The sequence below is a fragment of the Streptopelia decaocto genome (assembly GCF_964273445.1).
Source record: "Streptopelia decaocto genome assembly, chromosome: 5".
Taxonomy (NCBI): Eukaryota; Metazoa; Chordata; class Aves; order Columbiformes; family Columbidae; genus Streptopelia; species Streptopelia decaocto.
Window position 1 is genome coordinate 50,441,568 of NC_138659.1, and position 25,412 is coordinate 50,466,979.

Here is a 25,412-nt window from a genome sequence, read left to right on the forward strand (position 1 = left end):
TGTTGTATTTACTATGTTGGTCCAGGGTGGGCAAAAGCATGTGCTTTTTTTTCACTTAAAAAAAAAAAAAGAGAAGCTGTTTGCTGTTCCAGGATCTGATTTCGCTTGAAACCCTTCATTCAGTAGGAGGATTATGAGTGAGGATTCATGAGGATTACAGCCCTAAATAGAAACCACAACAATACACACCTTCTGCTTTCAAAAAGTTGTAGACACAATGGATTTCTGGTCTTTCAGCTGAGTGAAGTTGTGTCAGTATTGTAGTGGCTGATTGTGCATGTGAAAGAGTTCAAAGAGCTTTTCAGATCCCGGAACAAATTCTGAGTGTTACAATCACGGAAAAAAAAAATGCATGTGAAATGGGAGGAAAAATAGTTGTGTAATTTCTCGTGCAGTTTGTAATAAACAATTATATATTGAAAACAAACCTCGCTAAGCTTGTGCTACTCTTCAGATTTGATCTGTTTTTTGCTGTAATATACTTGACATTGAATAGCAGTTTTGGAAAACAACAGCAAAGATAACAACTGCAGCAATAGGAGCACGGGTAGTCTTGTGTTTGTTTCCAAAGGGAAAGTATTGCTGTTCCGAGAACTAAACTGGTGAGGTAATACATAACTTGAACATGACAGTTTTTAAAAATCATCTTCAGAAATGTAATGGGGTAAAAAAAAAATTGAATGAATTTGTTGAAATCTGTTCTCATTTAGGAACTGATAGAAATAATGATAATTTCACTAGACAGGATACTCTTTAAATTCTGTTATAGCACCTAATCAAGAGTATAGCTAATCAAACATGCTGCATGTCATTTAGACTGAATTAAATAGGGGCCTTTTTTTTTTCTTAATAAATAATTTATTTTCTCTCGCTTGGGTTATGCCAGCCAGGAAGCCTTTTGCCACAGTATTCTTGGGGTGAGGCGAGGGGTAAGGCTGTGCTTGATTTATCCAGTGCTAAGAAACTTACACTTATCCCAGATGATTTAGAAATTTTGCTTTCTTTATGCTAGTGACAGCTGCAAAAGCATTTAAGTTCATTTGCAGGTGAAAATTATGTCAATTCTTCTCTCTGTTCTGGGTTAGCAGTCTATTTTGAGACTGTAGTCATGAGTTCATTAAAAAGGATAATGGGAATTTAAATCCTTCTTTATCCAGTCCTGGTGATGTTATTAGGCATTAAGCCTTCTTTACGTGAATTTTCATGGAAAATCTGTAGAAGAGAAAGTGTGTTTATTTCCCAGTTTGTGGAGCTTCAAAAACCTTGTTACCTAGCGATGAAAGAATAGTGACAGAGCTCTTAGGTATCGCATTATTGTAGTTATGGTGTGTTCTATCCACACTAATCACAATTAACCTCCATTATGTTTGAGTGCTCTATAAACATAACCATATAAAGAATGGTTGCGGCTGTCCCAAATAACTTTTGGTGCAACTATGTAAAATGCAGCAGGTGATACAAAAAAGGAACTGAGGTAGGAGGATGAAAGAATAATAAAAAGTGACAGCTATTATTTTTCTAAAATATGCTTACCTTACTGTTTAAAACCAATCAAAGTATAGGTGCCTATTGGCACCTGTCAGATTTGTTAGTCTTTTCATTTTCTCATGCAACCTTCTGAAATTTAAATCCCTTAGACATCCTTCAGTTTCCTAAAATATATTCCACCCGCATTTATTCAAACAGTTTATTTTAATTTGTTCTCTGAAATACTCCACTTCTTGCCTTTGTCTAAACTTTGCCTTTTAATTTCTTTCTTTTCTACCAATAGTGGCTGCAGTCATCATTCCAAAGTTGCTATGTATTTCTGTCACTGAAGGTCACTCCCTAGCACAGATACGCAGTGTTTGATGACAGAGAGCAGCAGCAAGAACTCTTGTCACTGACTGTCAAGGAATTTTAATCATCTTGCTTGGATCTATCTATTGTTCCTGTTAACTGCAAGTCAAGTAATAGGCAGTCTTTAGTCTTTAAGATTTTTGCCTTCATCTGTAGGCAGACCCTTTCTGTAGGCTAACACCCTGTGTGTGACACTGCCAGGAGGAACCATCTCTCAGCTGCAGCCCAAACACTTTCTAAAGCAAGTGAAGGCCTTTTATTGTGTGTCTTGATACACAAGTTTAGCATGTGGTTTAATCCTTCATTTCTCACAGTTATATCATTTGATGCATGGGGCTCCCTGTTCTGTGGCCTGAGACAGTTAAAAGGTTAGGTGGGTCTCACCAGCCATTGTCTATGAGACACAGGACTAGTGTTTGGCCAAACTAAGGTATTGCTTGGCTTTGCTACTCAGATTTTATAGCAATAGACTACATGCCAGCTCAATCAGTGTGCTGAATTTATGTACAGTCATTCAGCTGTGAACTTACCTGTTGCGGCTTTCCTGAAGGCACAGTAAGTGTTCTATTTTTGGAGTTTAAGGAAAAGCTTCTATATGGAAATCAACACCTTAGTAAAAACCAAGGAACCTGGAAGGAAGGCAGGAGGCTCTTACTTAAGTCTTAAATTATTTATTCTACACTTTCCAAGATTTGTGAGCTGTATGTATTCCCTTGTAGTCTCAAAAGTTAGAAGTAGTGGTTTGTGTTCATACAGTGTAAAATTTCCAGTAGATTTTGTTGTCTTGTGCCCTAAATATGTGAAGTAAAGATGATCTTAAAGGTGCTATATTAAAACTTGGTGTCTCTATTCACTTCTGTAGCAGTGATCACTTGGTAAAATGGAGACCTGTGGTACCTGTAGAGTATTTGTTGTGATTGTTGCCAAACTATTAAGATGCAAAGGAAGAGGCTAGACTGATGGTTTTGAAGCTTAAAACCATTTTTGTTCAAATTATGAAAGCATGTGGAAAGTTACGAGCTGTTATGGACTAATCCATACATTTTCTGTCTAACATATTTATGAAGAAATACTGTAAAAACATGACTTCTCTAGTATCATTCGTAGTAACTTGTAAACAAACCAATTTCTGAATTAAACTCAACTGCTGGAAATACCAGCTGTTTCAAAAAGATGGACCCAATTTGAAGTCATGCTATCTTTGAAACTGGGTCCATCTTTTTTAAACACCCTGTACCATTCTTAGTTGTCACTGCTGCAGGTGTTGTTTAAACATTTTGGCTACAAACACATCATAACAAAATGGATATGAAATTTGATATTCATTTTATAGAGCACTGTGACCATTTTCTTCAGAACCTTCAGGCTTATGAAATACAACTTTGAACCAGATATGCAAAGAAATCTTTAGGTAGCACTGTGAAATTTCAGTTTTAAAACCTCCGTATTGGTGTCTCTTCTTTCTTATATTATTTCTTTAGTAGTAAAAAACCTGAAAGCTTTGTTCTCATGCATATGTAGTTATAATTGGGTATCTGCAAGGCAGAAGGATTCTTTATCCACAGAATGATGTGCTGTGCTACTGGTGGTGCAATTTCCATTGCTCCTCTGGCACTCTCTCCTGTATAGGTGCTGTTCTTGAGATGGTGCCTGAGAAGGAAGTGATTATTTCTACCCGTGTTCAATTTTTTGTTAAGCTGCTGGGTAAAGTTTGCATTCAGGAATGCAAATCGTAATGGTGAATTTTGAGTTTGATGGGAGCTGGACTGAGCCTGACAAATCAATTTGCAAAGGCCAGAGCTGTCAGATCGTAGCTTTCCTTCATTACTGACCAGTTTAGATTTGAACCAATGACCCAGAGGTGAAAAGCTCAGTATTGCATTACCAAGCCTCTGATCTATCCATATGTTCTCTTGTTTGAAGTCCCTGTAGTCCTCTTAAACAGAACATGCAGTAAATATTGAGTATTGTTTGCACTTGTAAATACTAGAACAGTGTCCATTCCAATTGTCTGCTGTGCATGTGAGGACACTGAAGTTAAATATAGCAACAATTTCTTACAGTCTCTGGCTTTTCATGAGAAACCCTCGTACAAATCCAACCATATGGCAAACCCCAGCGCTATCTTAAAGCCATTAATGAAGAACCTATTGCTACCATTAACAGGAAAATGAATCCACAGCTCCAAGTACCATACTGGGAGTTATTAATAACCTCAGACTGCTGCTAAGAAAATGAACTTAAATGAAATACCATTAGAAGCTGAGTCATCCCACCAACACTCTGCGTGTTGTATCTAGATTTGTATTTATCTATGGAAGCCTTTTCGGAGTATATTACCTTTATTACATGTCTACTTCATTTGTTCTTCATTGAGTGTCTGCATTGTGCTCAATGCTGTAAAAAACATAATGGAAGGTTATTTTCCTGGATTTCATAAAATAGATTCAACAAAATATTTGATATACGCAGATAGGAGTGCATAATCCGTTTTCCCATTTATTCTGAGGTAAGGTGTTTCTAGGCAACCTACTTAACAGGAGGAGGTCAAGAAATGTAAATACTTGTTTGAATTATTCTCAGTTTGTAAGGCTACTAAAACAAGTTACTGTCTGTACGTCATAATTTCTGTGAGCTGCAGAAATAGTAAAATATACATTTGTAGGTATTTGGATTGTCATTTTATCTCCTTATCCTTTCTCATCCAATCCTTAATCCCATTCTCCCCCGTAACAAGGGACAGTGCTGCAGATAATCTGTACTGATTGACTTGCTGCCAAATCAAATATTTGGAAGTGAACTTTCCTATTCCCCGCTCATTAAAAGTGCATGTTGGGTCTTTTTCCTCTACTTGACCATCCATTTTCATGTAGTCTATAGGAACATAATTAGTTTTGAGATCTCTGTTTTTTATTTCAAAAGGTTGGAAGTTGGCCAACTGATGCAAAAGGTGTTGGAAGAAAACTGATTTTGTCAGATGCTTCTGTGGGCAATAAAAATAATTTATTGCATGGTTACTAATTAAATGAAGCTTATGATCATGCTTTCTGATGTATCCTTGGTCCCATTTGTTTTCTTCCCCTTTTTCAGTTAAAGCATCTCACTTAAATCACCATCTTCCTTTTTTTGCATAGCATTCCTGGTATGCAGGATGTAATCCATGTCTGGTTTGATATTTTTTCCCCACTCCTTTGATTGTATTGCATTCATTTCCTATGTGTTCTATCATTAAAAGTAAAAAGTCTGAATCCTTGAGGGTTTTTATGAGAATTGGAGAAATCAGGTTTTTAAAACTCGTATATATAAATTGTGAATGTTTCCTTCTTTTGAACATCACTTCAAGCTTGAAATGATGCCATTTTATGTTGCAGATAAGACTTTACTGGGTTGTGGTTGGCCGTAGAATTGTGAAAGGACATGAACCTTGGTGATCTCTTGATTAATTATTTTGCAATAGGCCCTGGCTTATCATGTTCTGCTGTAACTGATTTGACGTGTGGATTTGGTCAAGCTTGCAGTCCTTGAATTTGAAGGCTAGAAGTGTGGCTTTTGGAATTACTTTCCCTGGTTGTCTTTTCCAGGTCCAAAAATTCGGACAGATAAATCTCAGTTGCTTTCCCATCCTGTTTAAATCCGAACAGTGGATGTGGGTTTACTGTAGACATCTATTTTTAAAATGTAGTCAGGCTTTCAAATTAGTATAAATGCTTTTTGGCACAAAGGTAGGTTTTTATGAGTATATAAATTGCAAATAAGCAGTAAATAATTGTTGACTCAAGGGTTAATAATGGCAAAGTCAGAAGCAGGTAGGATGATCTGTAATAAATAATGATCGCATATTAGTGTCTTGCGTAGAATTCTTTTTTATGGTACAGTTAGGCTCACCAAAATTTATACAGAAGTACACACTGTATATTGTGTGGGGGAGAACAGTTTGTGTATGAGAAGCCTATAGGGAATCAAGGGGAAACCAGCTGCCCTTTTTTTTTTTTATTTTATCTTTTTATCTGCATGAAATCTGTTTTGGCATTTTACACTCTGGAGTAAAGACCAGCTAGCTTGTTAATTTCTAATATCTGGAAAATGTAAATCAGTATTTGTAGTAGATAATCTTTGGTGTGTGTAATTCTTATGTTTTTATTAAAAAAAAAAAAGTATGTGATTACATTTTGACTTTTGAAAATAATGAATGGACTAAAAATATGTAAGAGTGATTCACACGTGGGAGACTGTTTGAAGAGGAGGATTCTTCAGTATTCAGTATAACACAAAATGTTAAAATAAATGTATTTTGGGAAATAGTTAATCAGTAAAGTGTGTCATGGCACAGAGGATAGCAAAAGACTTTCTGATCCTCCAGCTGGTGTTTCTAGTAGAATCAACTTATAAATGGATCAATAAAAAACAGCTAATGCATCTCATGAGTTGTACTATGGCATGGAAACAGGTTAATGTCCTCACTAGATCTGCCTGTTATTCAAGAAAATAGGTCATGCTGGGGAAAAGGGGGGGGAATTTAAAAAAAAAAAAAGTGTTGATTATATACTCTGCCTGTTCCCCAAAACCTTTCCATTATGCTGTACCTGAGGCATGCTAATAAATAGACAGCAAAGCTTCATAAAACTTGTGATTAGCAAACTGCAGCATTTTCTGTGATATCTATTGTGGACATTGTTATGCACAACAAATCCATGCAGTACTTACATTCTAACAGATAATATCTATGGAGTTTGTGTAAATATTTTTCAAGTATTTAAAAAAAAAAACATTCCTAACAAAAGCTTTAGGATCCTTTGATTATGGATGCTTGATAGATTTTTAAATATAGACTTATTTATTCTTCTCAAAGAGAACTGTGAAAGAATGCTGCAGTGTGAGCCTGGCAGTGCTGCAGGATGAACAACAGTTCTGTTTTTAAGGTGCTCCTTGTTTGTTTAAATTCTTGAAGCTAGACAACACCCATGCACTTTTCATGTAAGCTTTTTGATAAAATGTTTTGGACATTGCTATTAAAATGCATTGTTTAAGGAGAGGATCAGCACAGAAATAATAAAAGTTTCTTGTTAGCAAAAAGGTATTTATATTATCTTCTCCTTTTAGATAGCTGAGTTTAAGACTGTAGATTTGATATGGAAATAGCCACCTTTTGGGAAGAAATATCTTCTGTTGTGCAAATGTGTTTTCTTAAACAGCTTTTCCTTTCTGGGAGAGATAGAAAGGTCGTTTAATTTAGTAATGTATTTCTTCAGTCAGTCCATTTACTGTTCAGTCATATTCATCAGTATAATTTTCACATAAATTTAGTTATTTACCACTTCTCCATTGTGTTTTTCTCGGTTCACCTGTTGTGTCGATGGGTTCTCCTCTCCCTGTTGGTCTGTTGTCACAGCTGCAGCCTGGAAAGGTACCTGGGCAATTCCACTGTGTTCAGTTCTTGCTCTGGCAGGAACTGGCAGTGTTCACAGACAGAAAATGGTACAGTCTTGTCATCTCTATGAGAACAGAGAAGCTTCTTAGGATTAAGGATAAAGAGTGACATTTTCAAGTTGAAGTTGCTTTTTCTGACTCTCTAGTTCTGGGAACATTTCTGGTCAGAAGCCACAGTGCTAGCAAAATATTATTTTTCAGGATTATTCTGCAAAGGAATATGTGAGGTTTTGGGACAGAAAAGTGGAAAATGCCTGACTGTTGCAGTGTTGTGCCCAACTGAATTGCTTAATTTTACTGTGAAAAATATTACATCAAGTATCAATTACAAAACTTCCCCCCCACACCCCTCCCCGATAAGGATTGTATTTACTGTTTGTACATGAATTAGGATTGGTATGTCATTTATGAATAATTTTAACCTATGAGATGTTTTATCTCATGTATGCATAGTAAATAAAAAAATACTTAAAATTGTTAGAACAGGAATCCAAAGCCTAAAATAAGATTTCTAATGAACCCTGAACTTTTTAAACATCTTTGAATGTTTTTTTAATTTGATTTTCACTGCAGATAAAAATAAACACTAATTTGTTGTAGTATTGTTTTACTTGAAACTTAGCTGCCTCTGGCAGATCTGTAAATGGTTATGGTAGCTGTAGTGGTTCTTTCCTCATGTCTCTACTCCCTACTTTATTTTGATGGTATCAATAAAAGTAGTGCAACAATATTCCAGGTTGTTCATGGGCTTCCCTTCCTTTTCTTATTCCGGCTTGTCTGGAATTCGTTTGAGTAATGATGTGACTGTTAAATACTGGGGCCCATATTGTCATCCAAAGATGTGAATGAATTATGATATTCATCTTGTTTGTAATTTCAAATGGCCTTGAGTATTAGTAACACTTTAATGTTGATACTTCAATAAAACACTGGAAATGCTGTTCTTGAGGTGAACTCGGAATTTTCAATGGCAATTCCTTGTTTTCTACTTACTAAATTTTCACTAGTTCTGTGTGATGCCAGCCTGCTGAGCTGATACAGGAATGCCAATAGGTCTCTGTTTTATATAGGACATGAAAATAGCTTCATTTGTCCAGTCATACTAATGTCCTCATTTGGTTTGTGAAAATCACTCATAAATAAGCAGTAGGAACTTTAATCAGGAAACGTGTGGAGTATGTTACAAATTGATGGACAGAAATATTGAAACGAGAGGTTTTAACTGGTTGTAAGGAAGACTTTTTTTTTTTTTTTTTTCTCCGTTAGAACGGTCATTCATTTGAATGAGAGGCTGCACAGCTTCTGTCCTTGGGGAATTTCAAGATCCAACTGGATAAAGCCCTGAACAACTTGATCTGACCTCTTAGTCATGCTTTTAGCATGAGATTAGACTAGAGACCTCCTCTGGGGTTCTTTCTAGAATCAGTTCTCCTGTGATTCTGATTTACTTTTTGATCACACTCCTCTTCTTCAGCATTCTTTTTCTTAGCTGCATGAGCTGATCATTTGAAGTGCTCAGTGAATTCCTTCAGCAAGAATGGCATCACATGAGACTGGAGAGTTAGAGGCACCAGCTCAGGAAGAAAAGGAATGCAGAGAAATAGCTGTCCAACTGTCCTGACAAGAAGCTGAGGCCAGATTAACTCCGGCTTTGAAGAATATTCCTGTGAAGATTTAGTATAGATCAAGGCATTTTCCTAAGAGGACTTAATCAAAATATGAAATTCTATGTTCTAAATTTTAATAAATGATGGAGGACCTTGACTCAGCAAACATTAATTTTTGCACAAGAAATAGGGGATTCTGACACATACTACAAAATATTCAGAACAAATTTTAGCTGTTGGTAAGATAAAGGATAACTTAGATAAAATGCACACAAGAAGAATTAGAACAAGGGAGCTAGCACATTCTTTTTCCTAATGAAACCAAGACAACACTTCAGACCTACCAGCTGAGTTTAGTGTGGCTGTTGAGCAGGAGGTCACCAAGGCACTATGTGTTGTGCCTGTTGCTGAGCCTGGTGCTTCAAATAAACTAAACTTGTTGTGGGGTGTGGTGTTTCTTGGGTTTTGTTTGGCTGATTGGTTTTAATTTTGTTGTTGTTACTGATGTAAAGGAAGGCAAATGAAGAGGCCAAAAATAAATTTTGTTTAATTGCTGTGTACACATATGCAGGCATGTTGCAAGAAGAGCCAGAGGCCACAAATGCATTTGCAAAGAGCAAGTTTTATTTTAGTTACCTCTCTACTGGGGGATCTCCGAAGCCACACCTGAGCTCCCAGGCAGAGGTGACACAAGCGGGGACACAGGCGCTGGTCAGTTCAGCCCTGCTGGAAGATCACTGGGCCTGCTGAACTCACCTGTATTTCAAGGCTTCAGGCAGGCACAGCCTCCCGCTCTTTCTCACATCAAAGCAGGAATCTCAGACATAGTGATAAGGTGGCTAGGGTTTCTCACAGGCCTATGTTGTCTAACACAGAGGCTCTACTCATCAAGCACACAAGGTCAGTAAAACAATTAGTGTGATGTATGTGCTTTTTCTACAGACAGGTGCAAGTCACTTGAGCGTATTTACATTTAACTAACCTCCTCGCCAAATCTTCTGTTATATCCCCATACAATTGCAATCATCTGTCAAGCAGACTGAACTGTGTACATGTTTTTTAAAAGAATAGCATTGTCAGTTACTCTTCAGTGTTTTGGAAGAAAGAAAAGATGGATTTAGATTTAAAAAGAATCTCTTCAGGAGGATTTTTTGAGACTGTATAAAAATATACTTTTATCATTGGAGTCATGTCATGAAAAAGGAAACATTTTAGAAACTGTCATAATTTATACCTGTATAGTATAATCAGTATAGTTTTATGAAGAGGTTAATACCTGCTAAAAGTTATAGTGGGGAGGAAGAAATCTTTTTTTCTCTATTTAGTAGTAACATTTTTGTGATGAAATTGGTCTGGGACTTAACTGAGGTCAGTTTTATTTTAAATACCCATTTTACATTTCCATCTTATCCTTTGGTGTTGGAGGAAGATCAAATACTTGATTTTCATTTACATATTTTTAAAGAGAGTTCCAGGTTCAGGGTCTGACTCGGCAGCAGAGCTGCTGGTGCTGCATAGTGATGTTCTGTGTGGCTGCTCCAGTTTGCCAAATTACTTTGATATGAGGTAGGTGCTGGCGATGCTTTCTAGTGTGAATGCCAAAGAGAGATCCAGCTGCTTGTTTTGGACTGCACACAGTTGGTAACAAATGAAAAGCGGTTCAAGAGATAGATTGCCCCTCTCCTGCCTCCACAATTATCATATATCTGTCCTCCCCCACGATGACTGTAGGCAATAAATAGAATTTTAGCACACATATATTAGTGTTTGAATTTTCTCTCCTCTACCCATTCCCATTATTTAGGTATGTAGTCATGCAGTTTTAATTCTGCCAACATTCTTTGTTGTTAAAAACTACTGAATAGAGAGAAAAGTGGTATGAAATGAATTGGTCTTTTTTATGAGTATTAACCTGTTTGTTTAGTGTGAGTGTTTTAATTAGTTCATTCTTTCTTTGTCAGAGTGGGGAGAAGTTGCCTTAGCTGCTTACCAGAGGAATTTCTGGTGACTGATAACGTTACCACATTAATGAGGAATAGGAATGGTGATGCTGAGTCTGTTGAGGGCTGGTGAAGGCCAGCTCTGGGCTGCTCTAAAGAGTTTGTGGGAAAACACTTGGTCTTCAGGAGGCTGATACTCTCAGTCCCTTTTAATGAAAGCCAGGATGTTACCTTATAATCCGTAGGTACCCTAGCTCAGGACAGCATGAAGGCTCTTGGTTACTAGTTTTTTCTTGAATAGTGCTGTCCTTAATCCTTCATCTCACAAGCAGTTTACCTCCTCAGAAGGAAAAGAAATAGTAGCGTAATGTACTCCTTGAACAAAAAGCATGTTTGCAACAGTAGCTGATACATAGGACTTTCTATCACTCTATGGAGGACTTCTCTTCTGTCCATGCACTTCTGGAAAGCCGTTCTTTGGGGTCTTCCAGTCAGCTTTCACAGACCATTTTATTATTGGTCTTGTAAAAACATCATAATACTAATGGAGCATTACACATAGCAGTCTAGACAAAGCTAATCACTTGAATTCTGGCTTTTGAGACATGGACATTTGTAACTTTCTATATTAGCAGGAACTGCCTGGAAAAGCTAATGTTCAAACAGGTGTGTGTGTGTCAATTTTTTTTTCTTCTGTCTGGGCTTTACGAAATAAATGACACACTTGCAAAGTCTAATTAATTAATAGTTCCTTCAAGTGTTCAGCACTATTTGTAAGCTATAATTACCCAAATGACTTTAGAGAGGGAAAATGATATTCTTCTGCCTCAATAGCATTCACTTAAATGTCTTGATTTCTTAGTTTGGGGGCAGAGGGGGAGGCATATGTATGTGTTTGCCTGTCATCTGCATGTTCCTTGGGAAATGCAATGCCAGATCCAGTCCCTTCCTCTAAGCTTAGTTGGTCTTAATGTCACAACTTATCTTCTTGCCCTATTGGCACATTGAGATCTTTGAAACCATGGCTTTGAAAATTGGAAGTTGGAATAAGAAAACTGTATCACTGCCAAAGATCCATTTGACATTTTTATAAAGAAACATATCTTACTGGAGGAAATACTGGCATTTTTGTGTAGCTTCAAGGCAAAATTGCTTTGGAGATTCTTTAGTCGTTAGGGAAATTTATACTCTGTTGCACTGGGATTTTTATCAGTGTATACTGGTATTGCAGAAATTATTTGGACTTTAGGCTAGGATAATGTAGAGCAGCATTTTTCATGTTTTTAATGATGCCTGTTCTCCTGCTTCCACAACTTGAGTAACCTCTTTTTTGCAGACAGAAGTTTCTCCCAGGAGAGAATATCTGTGGCCTTGGTGGCTGTTGCCGCCTTAGGCAGCAACCCAGGATTGGAAATACAGGCATTTTTACAGCTGGAATCAGTCCTGTTTTCTTACGCTGTTTAAATTTCAGCCTTGTGAGTCTTATTTTCCTGTTACTTCAATTCAATGGAAATAAATGTTTGCTGGTACCTTCGGATTTCTGGATGCCGTCAGGATGCCAGCACTGAAAGTTTTGTGTTATGAATGGCGTAGGTTTTATATGTTGTCTGACTGCATATTTATCTATGTTTTGGTCAGAAATATAACTTTGCCTAATAGGAAAGACAATCAGGTAGATTTTTGAAACAGTGTAAATTGGCAAGATGTACTAATAAAAAGCAACAATATTTATTATGCAAGGTTCATCGATTTATTTCCCAGTTACTTACATGTTTAGGCAAGATCTACCTCTTTTATAAACTACGATGATGTTGCTTGCTTGCTCAGCTCTTTTGGATCCTTTGCTGTAAGGAGAAGAAAAATAGAGAGGAAAATATAGAAGAACTTGAGTCTGGTGTTTTGGTTTGAAACATTTATGTGATTTAGTATTGAGTTTGCTCTTCACATTCAATCTTCCTGGCCTTCTCAGTGAAAAACATGAGAGCTTCCATGCTGAGTTAGACTGAGAATCTGCTTAGCCTGGTCTCTTATTCTAGTGGTAATGAAGGGGGCTGCTCTGGCATTCTTCTCCAGCTCACACATTTTACGTTGCTGAATTTTTAACTTTTGCCACACCATTATTTTCATTGGTTGCTCCCCAGAATCACTGTTTTTTTTCAGCTTTATAGGGTTCTTTCCTCTTCTTTGCCTGTAATTTTATGGCAGGGTTGTAGGTGGTCATTCTTTTAGTTTAGGCTTGTATCTGCTGCTTCCAGGGTTCATGTGTTTGGACTTAATATCATACCTCCTTTATTGTCTTTCTGTGTTGGTAGACTGATGGTTGACAACAGGGAGAATGGTTAATAAAGGAATGAACTTTGCTTGGTGTCCCTCTCTCGTTGCCTCATTTCAAATTTGTCCTTTGAGTCAACTTATTCTTTGTCCCCAACAATCAGCTGGTAATTAGTTGTCTCCATTTTTATGGCTTTTTGTTAGTTCACTGTTGCTTTTTTGTTATGCAGTCTTTTTGTTTGGTGGGGTTATTTTGTTCTATTTTTTATTATTATTTGGTTTGCTTTTGGCTTTTTTTTTAGGAAAAGCTTTTGGCTAGGGTTACATAATTTCTATTAGTCAAGCAGTGTCAATTATGGCCTAAAGAAAATGTATAGTGAAAGACTATGAAAAACCAAAGCAAATCTAAAAATGTGTCTTCCGTTGTTTGTTTTTTACCTCTCCAATTGTTGGTAGTTTAGGGCTATGCTGAACTGGATCTAGATAATAATCTATAATTGCTTCTAATTGATCTGTCCTCCATCTATAAGTCTAGTTTTTTTGAAACAAATTGTATTTAGACATAGACAACATTCTCAGGTAGGGAATTCCACGATTTACACAGTAAATAGTGAATTTGTAACTCTAGATTTGTTTTTAAACCTGTTACCTCATGATTTCTTTGTTTTCCAGATTATAGTATTGTGAAATAATGCATAATCTCTTGTGATATAAAGACTTCTATTACAGTCCCCTTGCTCCCTTCCTAACTATCTACTCTTGTCTTCTTTTGCTGTATCTTTTGTGGTTCTACCTTAATATTTCAGGGATGTGGTGGCAGGAATTATACGTAAGAGTCAAGCTTTAGAACCACAATGGATTTATGCAAATAATACCTGTTAATTGTATATACCTCGGAAAGATCTCAGTGAAGCCTGTGTACCAGGCCATGTGTTCTGCAGTCCTCGGTAGACACAAACTTTTAGCACTTTTATCCAAAGTGTTTGACTGCAGCTTTGCTCTTTGTGGGGGAGGTTAGCCCTTGCTGGGAGTATAGTTGTGTTTAATGATCCCATTGTGTTCTATGCAACTGCAAAGCTTTCTAGGTTGCTTGTGGAAGGTGTTTTTAGTGAGACAGTATGCCGTCTTAACTATTTCTGTCTTTCCCTGGCTCTAGATTAATTCTTGCTGTGCCCAATTAAGTGGTGATAACAAACATCTGTGTCTCTACAAGTGATTGTGTCAGCAAAAGTTGTGTGTGTTTAGTAAAGTATCAGCATGTCTTTAAAGGGAGCTATGGAAATGGTCTAGTTTTTTAAAATGTAATCACTTAAAACTTTGCAGTTTCAAAGTAGCCAATTTTTAAGTAGAGAAACTGTTGACCCTCAAAAGGGAAGGAGAACAGGCTGGTGGGCTGGGCTTGTAGGTAAATACTTAGGAATGGAGTATGCACACCTTTTTTGTTTCAGTCATGTCTTTAGGTTTAGCTTATCTGTCCAAATAGTGACAATTGGTGGGTTGATACCATGGAAAAAGATCATGGTACTTAAAATTTTGGAGGAACGAGAACTGGACCCCTGCACCATTAGTTACTACTGGATATTTATTATACCAGCCTTCCCCATCACATGGTATGTAGCCATTACCCAGGATTAAGTGTGTTGGAATCAGGGTCAGCTGCTCTAAATGGCACTGCTCCCTTGCTGCTTGTGGTCAATGTCCAGAAACAAGGCTTCCTCTGACAAAGAGCTGAGGATGTATTTCTTGTCTTGGCTATGTAAGCAGGCAGTATTCCTTTTGTTGTTTGAAAATTAATCCAGGTGAACTCAGTTTTCAGCATGTTTTTCACTTTTCTTTTTCCCCAGAAGTCTGTTGTAAGTCTTTCAGTCCAGAGATTTCAACAAATGTACTTTGGCATGGTATCATCAGTAGCCAGAATGGATGGGCATAGAGGCTTGGCTTGTCAGAGAATGTTAGCATTGAACTGGGACTAGAATATGGATGTTTTTGGCTGTTCCAGCACTATCACATCACCAGTTCAGTGGAGAAGAGGAACCAGATCTTGTGCTGTCTGTCTTCTTACAGAAATAGTTCTAAAATCTGTTAACTTCTTGGGGCAGGAGGGGGGAATGTTCTTGGAAGACAGGCAAAGTCGCATAATGAAACTACATTACAATGAGCTCTTATGAGTTATCAGATGATTTTGCTAATGTAACTTGTGTGCATATCCATACACGAGAGAGAAATTAGATTTAATTCAGAAACTCACCTGCATAATTTAGTTAGAGAATTGTTGAACTATGTATTTGAATTGAATTGCAGTGTGGTTATGAACACAGCATAGAAGCTAATCATGTAGCAGATAGTGAACTAGGTATGAGAGAGCTCTTACTATCCAAGTTTAAAGGTAATATTAGGATCCTGCACCAATGCCATTTTTTGTATTGATGGTAATAGCTGTGATATATGGTGCAGCAGAGCAAATCACGTCTGCAAGGTGTGTCTCTTACCATGTTAATTTTCCTGAACACATTCGGTTCTTGAGCTCTGAGTTTAAATGATTACATTATGGGAGCTATAGTTATTGATCTACTTCATGTAAAATAAAATCAAATGCAGTGGTTTAATGTCTCTTTCAAAATATACTGAATACCACCCACTTCAAATTGGCCAGCAAAATGTTACAGTGATTAGTGTTAGTGTTCAATATTGCTAAGACGATGAATAAAAAGAACAGTAACATTCTTACTTGTTTCCAAAACATTAATCTTTTTAAAAGTGTGCCTTCAGCAAAAAGCAAACAAACAAACATAAAAACCAACCCCCTAAATCCTGACAGTTGAAGCCTGAGTATTTGTCCTTGTAAATTACTTTGCCTCATCAGGAAAAATGTGGTAAGCTGTAAATTAGTGACTGAGCAGTTGCAGTGCACATTTTTCTTTGTGCATATATTGTCTGAGATTTCCCTTGAGTATATATAGTTAATTCGCTACTGTTTTATACAAACATGTTTTGCTTCTCAGGCTAATTGGACAAGAAGTGCATTAGTCAGTGAATGCAGTTCAGCTGATGGTCAGTATCTTGTTAAGTCATGATAAATCAGTGTTTTAGCCTCCTCCTTCTGTGGTGCACAAAGCAAGGGATGTCTGGAATGGTACTTTTTTTTTTTTCCTTCAAAAACATTAGTATTTATACGATTAACTAGATATGGTCAGATACTTCTCAAAAACTGTTAATTTACCATCTCAACCTGCATGAGTAGTATTTTCATTCTTTTCTTTTAATGTTAAACTTGTTAATTTCGCCCTACTATCTAAATGTTGTCATAAAATTATACAGTCTCAGATGAATTTTGGATAACTGTAGGGGAAGTAATTAATTTTAAAAGATACTTTTGCATCCTAACTATCAATTTGTATTAACTTATAATTGTATTACAGTATCCTACATCTTTTGGTCTGTGGTATTTATGGCAAGATGAAGTTTTTCAACGAGGGGAAGGGCTAGAAGGCTATGAGTATGCTTAGTGTATGCAGAAGATAACAAACAGTTGTCAGTTTTGTGTAATCATTGTATAATTCTTGTGAAAAGGAAGTGAACCCTTTGGGTGCATGGTGACTATCCTATAATAAACTTAAGAAAACTTAGGTATTAGTTATCTGACAAAAATCGGCAGAGCTACCCTAGAGCTGCTAATGTCTTTAAACTTTTTTTCTTCCTGTTCTTTGTTGCTATTTTAAAATAATGAAATCAAACATTTACATCTTAAACTGCCACATACGCCTGTACTATAATAAGAGTCTATTATTATGTAGTTTAATTTTGGGCAATGACAGCAAGTAACTAACATTTCTAAATGTAACAGTGCAACAATGTAGGAACGTACAGAAGGGTCACTGGTTTTGTGTGCTGTGCTATCAGAATATACTGTGAGAGCCTGAGTATCTGCAGGATTACCTGTGTCAGGCTTAATCTTATCTTTTTTTTAATCTGCAATCCATTATTCAGTATTTGTGCATGAGAATGTGAACAAAGTTTGTGCTGCCTGCCCACCCATCCAACCCAGCTCTCTCTGCTGGGTGTACAGAGACAGATTTAATAACTGACACAGAAGCAAAGCTAATATGCTGCGAACAATCTGCCAGTTGGTCTTCCCAAACCAGTGTGATTGCAAGTCTGGATTGCAGAGCTCCGGTGCTGCTCGTGCTACTGTCTTATTGCAGTTCTCCTCCATACGGTGAGTGAACTGCAGTGGCTACCCCATCAGAGTGCCCCTTCCTTCTCCTGGGGCCTGGGCTTTACCTTTCTGGGGGCTGCACAGCCTGCAGGCAGGATTGGAGCCCCACTGCCAGCCAAGCTGCCCTCACCACAGTGCACTTCTGTTAGACCTGCCCAGAGATCCATGGCTCTGTAACTTCAAGGTTTTGATAGGCAGCACAATTTTGTAAGATGTACTCGAAGGAAGTACTATGAAAATATCCACAAAGCATTAGCAGGAGTATAAGGGAGCAGCATTTAGCACAAGAAGGAAATAAAAAGCACAGAGGATGTATGAGATGGATGGCAAATCTGAAGCAAGCCTTTTGCATCCTTCTTAGTACTTGGATAGGTTATTTATTAGGCTGGACTTGATGAAATTAATCCTTTGACATGTTAAAGAAAAAAACGTGACCAAATCTATCTCAGTACCACTAGCTGCTATTTGAGATGCTGGAAGACTTGCAAATGAAAAGGAGAGGTGGGAGGAGAGCAACCAGGAAATTATAGACTATTCATCTCATCTTCCACATTTTAAACAAATTCTTGCAAAAAGTATAAACCTCTGGGAAACAAGAACACGAGTCACAACCACCACGATTTTAAGAAGAGTAAATAGTCGTGCCAGTTTAATTTTCTTCAGTAACATGACAGTAAGGGTTGTGAATTGACAAGAAAAGTGTGAATGTTAATATTTTCATGGTAGTGAGTTCTTTGGCCCTGTTTCTTCACTTGTTTGTAAGATTATCACATGAAACATGGCCTGAAAGAAGCTGTTGTAGAGTAGGAGCAAGGCTTGCTGGATGACTGTGCCTGGTGGGTGGTTATTAATGATTGTTTGTCAAAATGAAATGGTTGTATTGAATGTGCATCCTCCACGGTCTGTTGGGTCTGTACTCGTTCTGCTTCACTTCAATCTTTTCGTTAATGACCTTGATGATAGAATAGAGAGTGTGCTTACAAAATTGATTCACTATAAATGCCCCCAAAACGTGGAGGTAAGGTGTATGCATAGGACACAAGTTTAAGAGCACAAAAATATTTAAAGAAAATTGAGGAAATATTAGGAGAATAAATAGGAGATTGAAGGTCTGCACTTAACAGAAATTGTGAAACACACAAATACGGGGTAGGGAATAAGTAGTTAGGTGATAGTTCTCCAGAATTCCTGATGTTGTAAAAGGACAAACATTATATCAGGAGGGATAAAAATATGAGTGTAGGCCATAAAACATATAGAACAATCTTTTTTCATTGACAGGTAAGTCATCAGTTGGAGTGTTCTGTATACTTAAGTTAAATGCCCCAAGAAAATAAGGCTCTGCTGAAGAAAGGCTGGGAGAAGAGTAAGAAAATCATTTGAGGTCTAGAAAATGTGGCCTAATGGGAAAGACAGAAATAATTTGGACTAGGGAAGAAGGAAGTGGGCAAGCCCCAAAAAGAGAACTGGAAGGCATAACTTCTTGTGTTGGTGTACGTAGTAGGCTATTTCAAGAAGATGGGAAGCTGTCAAGTATAAGGCCCATCTAGCAGAGGTAGGGCAAAAAAAATGATCTTAAATTATCTTAATCTGCACTTTTTGCAATAATTTAGGTCTTGGACCAGGAGCAAAAGACCAATTCCTGAGATAATTGAATGTTGTTTCTCATAAGGCATTTTCTTTATTTAGCTGTGTGTTGAATAACAACATTATTTTAAGACTGATGAACAGTATGTATAGACTTTTTGGAATGTTACTGATTAAAAAAAATGAACAATTTGTACATGGAGAATATTTACCCTGAGACAGTATCCAGGAGACAAAATGATAATGCAGACAGCCCCTGCATTGCCAGTCCTTCTGCTTCTAGTGTCCTCTAACTCAGTAGCCTTCATCTTGTTGTTGTTGATACCTCACTACATAAGTACTAGGTATACCAGACAAGATTTTCAGCTTGCTTTTCCTACTTTATATCCTTGACAGGGCTATCAATAGTCAGCTTTTATTTCTTTCTCATTTTCATAATGACTTCAGTTGTCAGTCCAGCACTTTAGGGACTCAACATATTATTACCATAAGAAAACAAGGAGTGTACTGTAGGTAATTGTTTTGTTTATAAAATCTTTCCCCATTTCCATTGTGTATTTCTTCACTGAGAAATGAGTGCAGCCTAAGTTACCTGAGGCTGTAACATGTGTTGTTAGCATACTTTGAGTCCCCATTTGCATTGTTATATCCTAGAACGCATCTTTAATCATCACAGCTGGAAATTACCTTGCTTAGCAATTTTAGTTTCCATTTTCTCAAAGAGAAATAAGTGATTGCATGAGTCAAAGCCAACAGCCTGTGTACAGTGTAGCCAGCCAAACCTGAATTCTGCTCTTGAGAGTGGAATTTGTCCCAGCTTCAAGCACTTTTTAATGGGGCTTTTTGTTTAAGTAAATGTGAAGAAAAATAATAATTTCAGTGTTCCTTCTTTCTAATAACTTATTGTGAGCTGCTTCCAATTTACATCTTTGCCCCCCCCCCCCTTTTTTAAAAAGCTATTTCTTTATTACTTCTTAACCATTTTGAGATGTTTATATGAAGGAACCTGGAAGTTCTGACAGCTGGACAAGAGGTGGTGAGAAGCCTTAAACGCAGGGGAGATGTCTGATGTGGAAACTTTAGGGGTCCAACATCCTGCAGGGAAACATTCTGGAGCTTTTAATAGGCGGAGCTTTTTGTGCATCACAGAAAGGGTCAGGGTGATTTGAAAGGTAAGTTTGTTATTGGTTTGGATATGAGAGGTTTATGTGAGCTCTCCTGCCAGATCACTGGTTACTCTTACCCTACCCTTGGGCTTCTCTGTCCCAAAGTGAATTTGGGCTAAATTTTAATGTTTTTTCTTCATCATGTGCTTTGCTTTCTGGATGGTCATGTTTGTATATCTACAAGGGAAGTTATTGCTGACATTGATTATTTAAACGTTGATCACTAGATTTTAAATTTCCAGACAAATACATGTGGGGAGAACTCAAAGGTTTGTGCTTGTTCAGGGTCTGGTCATATTTAAATGTTTTGGGTTTTTTTTTTAACCATCAGAGACAGAAATTCTTGCTTTTAAATTGAAAATGTAGAGCTAGCTGTATGAATCTGGCAGGTGATATAGATATTTGGAATAAATATGAGGACTCTTACTGCAATGGAATACAAAGTAACATAGTTTATTGCTGATGAATACTCAGTGATAAAATAATCTTTGAAAAATATGCCAAAAATGCTAGGTCTCTAAGAGAATGCCAACAGCATGTGCCACTGGAATTGGAAGGATGAGACTCCTATGTAGGCGGAATGTATAATGAAGACATAGCATAGTACAGAAGTTGCAAGATGTTGCAACCTCTTTACAACCAGCTCTAAGTGGTATTGATGCTTCTGGGTGTATGAGGCAAAAACAGCATTTGGTGCAATTCAAATTATCTAGTTGAGAACGCCTGGGGTTTGGGAGTGCTGAGCTCCTGCCAACCCTCCGGGTGAGGGTGATAGAGCTGTTTTTGTCCTGCATGGCTGGGTAGCAATGACATCTACAGCAGCAGAGGGCTGTTGATCAATGGATAATTTCATCTTGTATCTTACTTATTGTTTTTGAAAGCCATAGGTAGATGAGAAAACTCATGGCTTTATTTTTTCGTAAAGAACCGGAAGGTGGATGCCTTAAATAATTTAGTTTTTCATGGAACTGGGCTTCTACCTTGCTTAGCTGCACTTGAAAATCTACTGAGGAAGTACACCCCCCCCCCCCCCATCTTTATTGTTCATGATACACTTTCTATGCTTGACTTAATGAAGATAATAACTAACTGACTCTTGACCAACCAGAATTACTTTTGCCTTGCTTTATTCAGTAAAGGAAGGGTGCCTCACACTGTGGAATGCTGGACTGGGCTGTTGGATGTCCTTTTAAAGTACCTTGTATTTGGCTGTCTCTTTTTAGAATTGCAATGTTAAGACACATAATAGGAGCTTTGTTTATAAGCATAAGTTAGAAGTGTGGTGCTATGAAGAATCTGTTAGCAGAATTACAATCCAAACTTGCAGTTTAGTGATGTCACAAAGTCTAAAGTTTGAGTAGTAGGTTTCAGGTCTGAAGGAAGTGGAGGAAGGTCCATTCTTAATGCAGTGCTGGTACACTTCCAAAATGGGATGTGGCTCAGCTTTATTTTAAGATCATTGTTGTTGGAAAATTTTATAGGTGTCTGATGTGAAAAATAAAGTCTTGCAAGTCAGTCAGTCCCATGTAAAATTTTTAGATACTTTGAATTCTCCAATCCTTTCTGCACAGACCACCACGCTAAACTATACTTCTCTGTTACTCTTCAGCAGTATGTCAGTGCAAGAATTTTTTATGGGCCTAAACATGGACTATGAGATGGATACACCTACTTCCACTGTAAACTGGAGTTTGAACTGTCTCCTTGCAATAGAAATAAATTGAAGTTTGTCTTATGTTAGAAACTTGGCAGCTAAGTGCTCTTAAATGACACTGTATTTATCCAGGATACTAAAAGGATATTGAATTTATTTAGGCTACTGAGATTCAGAAAAAATCCAGTGGTCTTTACATAAAATAGGGTTTAGAAGCTATTTTGTTGTGATTACACTGTGCAAAACAGAACTGAGCTGTAATTTTACGTCTTGAATATTCAACATTGGCAGTGGATAGCTATGTTGGATGGTAATATGTGTAAATATGTAGGTTTAATTTAATAGCTGGATCTAGGGGAAAGCAAGGCAACACAGTAGCCTGGACAAGCAATAACGCTGCAAACATGCTACAGACAATAGTCAATCTGTCTTCCTGGCTGAAGTTGCAAAACCGTCAAACCATCTCTGTAAGGGTGGGAGCTCAGTGATCAAAAGGGCTCCAAACAGGAGGGGTAACAATCAACTGAGGGATTTTTTTTTTTTTTTTTTAATGCTACATTTTAAAATTATTAACATTATTTTATTGAGGGAAGAGTGTACTTACATGTATTTAAATTCTACATTCAATATTATCAATAATTAGGATAACATGTTATAAATAATGTTTAAAATAAAATCCCACTGCTTGTTTGCCACTAATATTTTGGAAAATGAGATGCTGAATTGAAACTAGTACTAATGAACTGGCAGCCTAGCTTTTGACAAAAAGTGTTTTTATAATTATGGTGTAGAGATAACTGTTTTGATTGTTCCACAGTCTCTCAGCTTAGAATGAAAGATAAAAAAGCAAGAAATTGTCTTTTAGTGCTTGAGTAATAGCTTAGAGAGCTGAGAGGATGAGATCTCCTTGTTCCAAAAGTGTTCAGCATTGGTGCTTACCATCAATATTAATTTAATTCAGATTACTCTAAAATCTTTTTTTTTTAAGTAGGTAAATAAAATAATATCATATAATTTCTGTCCATGTGCAGTTTGAGATTAGTATGAATGTGAAATTCTATTTTAGAAAACATGCTATGTCACATTCACCATTTTCTGAAAGATAGTCCTGATTATTTGGTATAGTAATCTTAGTTAACTAATGTTGGTAAAGCAGAAATACAGATCTTACAAATAGTGAGAAAAAGGGGGGTGGAAATAAAGGTTTAAAAATGAAGAAAATGTTTTTAGGTATATGAATGCCTAAAATGCCAGGAGGAGAAAGGAATAATGTCTGTAGGGGAAAATGAGAGTAGAATGTAATTTAAGTATTTTAATAAATGTGTATTTTCTGGTATCTTCCTTATTTGCAAGAAGCAAAATTTTGTGTATGAGGCTATAATATATTATTTTAAAGCATAACTCAGCCTGTTCCTATATGCAAACCAGAATGGTGTGTCTTCTCTTCTGCTCTGAATGCTGCTCTTCAAAAGGCTGACACTGGTTTTGAGTAGTGGTACAACTGATGGTGGAATCCATGCATAGAAACAAATAAAAAGGGTGACTTTTGCAGAATCGAATCATTGTTTGGAAATACCTGTAAAAGGTTAAGTAAAACCTTTATGATATTAGTTGGACAATGGTTGATACTCTCCTTTATTATTTCATCTCTGGTGTCTAAAAGGAAGAACTATCACTGAAAGCACAGAAGAGAATTGGGAAAGTAAGTATTATTTGTTGATGTTTTACAGATCAGGAATTGGAGCTGACAGAGATTGATTTGCATGAAGTTGCCCTGAAAGGTGGAGGATGTGGCCATTAATCCTGGTAGTTGGTCTAGGCCATTGACTTTATGCTAACAGTAGTGAAAGAAATTTTAAAAAGTGCCTGCATGGCTGCAGCTTGAGAATTCCCAGCCACCTCCTGGAGATTTAAGTGAGGCTGCTGTGTTTTCATGACTGGGTATATGGGAATACAATGTTTCCTGTATGGATTAGATAAAAATTGGAAGCATGACACAGCATAGGAACTACTCTGTTTCTGTTCAAATTTGCATCTTGAATAGGAAATTGTAGTGTTCATAGCTTCTGCTTAATTCTTTTCTCTTCCACATGTAATGTTATTTGCCCAGCTGAGTGGAAGTGATGCAGATACTGATTTAAAGGTCTCTTGTCCTCCAGCACATTTCCTTAGTAGAGAGGATCACTGGGCAGGGCAAGAGGACAGCTGATTTTGATTAAGGAAGAGAATAGTCATAGTGGTTTGATTTATCCCAGCTACATTTCGGGTGGGTCTCATTTGCCAGGTGTTGATGGTACAAACCAAACAGTTACAAGTTTTGTGCCATGTTGAGTTGGTTTCTTCTGGCAGGAGTACAGTATTAACATTAAAGTAGTTGTTCTATATCTGGTTCTACACATGCTCCTGAGAACAGGCAAGCCTCCCCTTGCCAATGGGCAAGCTGGCACTGCATTTTTTTGATGTGAAAGAGAAGAGTTGTGGCCTTCAGGTGCTTAAGAACTGCTGCCGTTTGGATTCATGGATGGTGAGTGTTGAAGAGGTAAAGCCTGTGGCGGCGGTGGGCCGTCTAAAGAAAAGAGCTGTGAAAAGATCTGGAGTATGCTGCTAAAATCCCCAGCGGTAGGGTTTGCTCACCCAAATTATTTGCACTAGCAGCTCCCTCCCTCTGCGGGGCGGGAGGCAGCGAGCGCCCGGCTGCGCTGCCGCCAGAGGTGCCGAGGGCAGAGCGCATCTGCGGGGGCCCTGCCTGTTTCCAGCAGGTGCAGAGGAGGTGTTGGAAGGCCTTGGGTGGCCCTGTGTTTCCAGCCTGCGGGCTCTGGGTGCTACCTGAGCGCGGCCATTGTTGTTGCTGCCCGCTCCTGCCCGCCGACCTTCCCCGCGGCGGCCGCGGCCTCCCCCGCGCTGCCCCTTTAAGGTCCGACCTGCCCGGGGATCAGGTGCGCGGCCGGAGCGGTGACGTCATGGTGCCGGGGGCGGAGCCTGGCTCCCGCCGCCGCTCCCGCGCTGCCCGCGCCGCGGGACGGGACAGCGGCGGCTGCGCACGTGCGTGCGGGGCGGCGGCTCCGGGCCCGGAGCGCGGGTGAGCGAGCGGCCGTGGCGGGACGGCGTGGGCAAGGCAGCTGGGTGCTGGTGCCGGGAGGGGCGGGCGGAGGCTTCTGGGTGCGGGTCCGCTGCAGCAGGTGTCGGCTTCTTCTGTGTTGTGCTGGATAAGCAAATGAAAGATTTTCTCCTTCAGCAAACTACATTGGAAAAATGTGCTGTGTGCAGGGCGTTCAGTTATTTGCAAACATAATGTTTAGCCTTTTTTGTATAGGGATACATAATATTACATGCCTCATTTGTATTTACATGTTTAAACTGTTGCTGAGATAGCAAATGAACGCCAAATATTGCCTCAGTTGTTACTATTTCTCATGGTGATGAATTGTGCTGTGTTGCTACTGTCCTTGGTAGAAGGTGCTATGTTAAATTTCACTCATGATAAATCAGGGTACTTCAAGACACCAGAGTTTGGTGTACAGGAGGGATGTAAGATATTTTACAGTTGCTTTTCCTCCCTTGCCAATGGAAAGATTATAGCCCACTTGCATGGAGAAGAGTAATGACCGTGCCTTTTGCCAGTTAGGTACGAATGGGCAAAAGCCCTGTGGAATTCACACCACTCAAATCTTCATATGTGCAGGAATTGCATTTGCCAGTTCTGAT

The 25,412-nt window shown here is 38.1% G+C and overlaps 1 protein-coding gene across 5 annotated transcripts in view; it reads left to right on the top strand.

Annotated features, from left to right (window-relative positions):
* The window catches only part of USP54 (ubiquitin specific peptidase 54), a 102,936-nt gene that overhangs the window by 814 nt on the left and 76,710 nt on the right, over nucleotides 1–25,412 (top strand). The window lies entirely within an intron of this gene.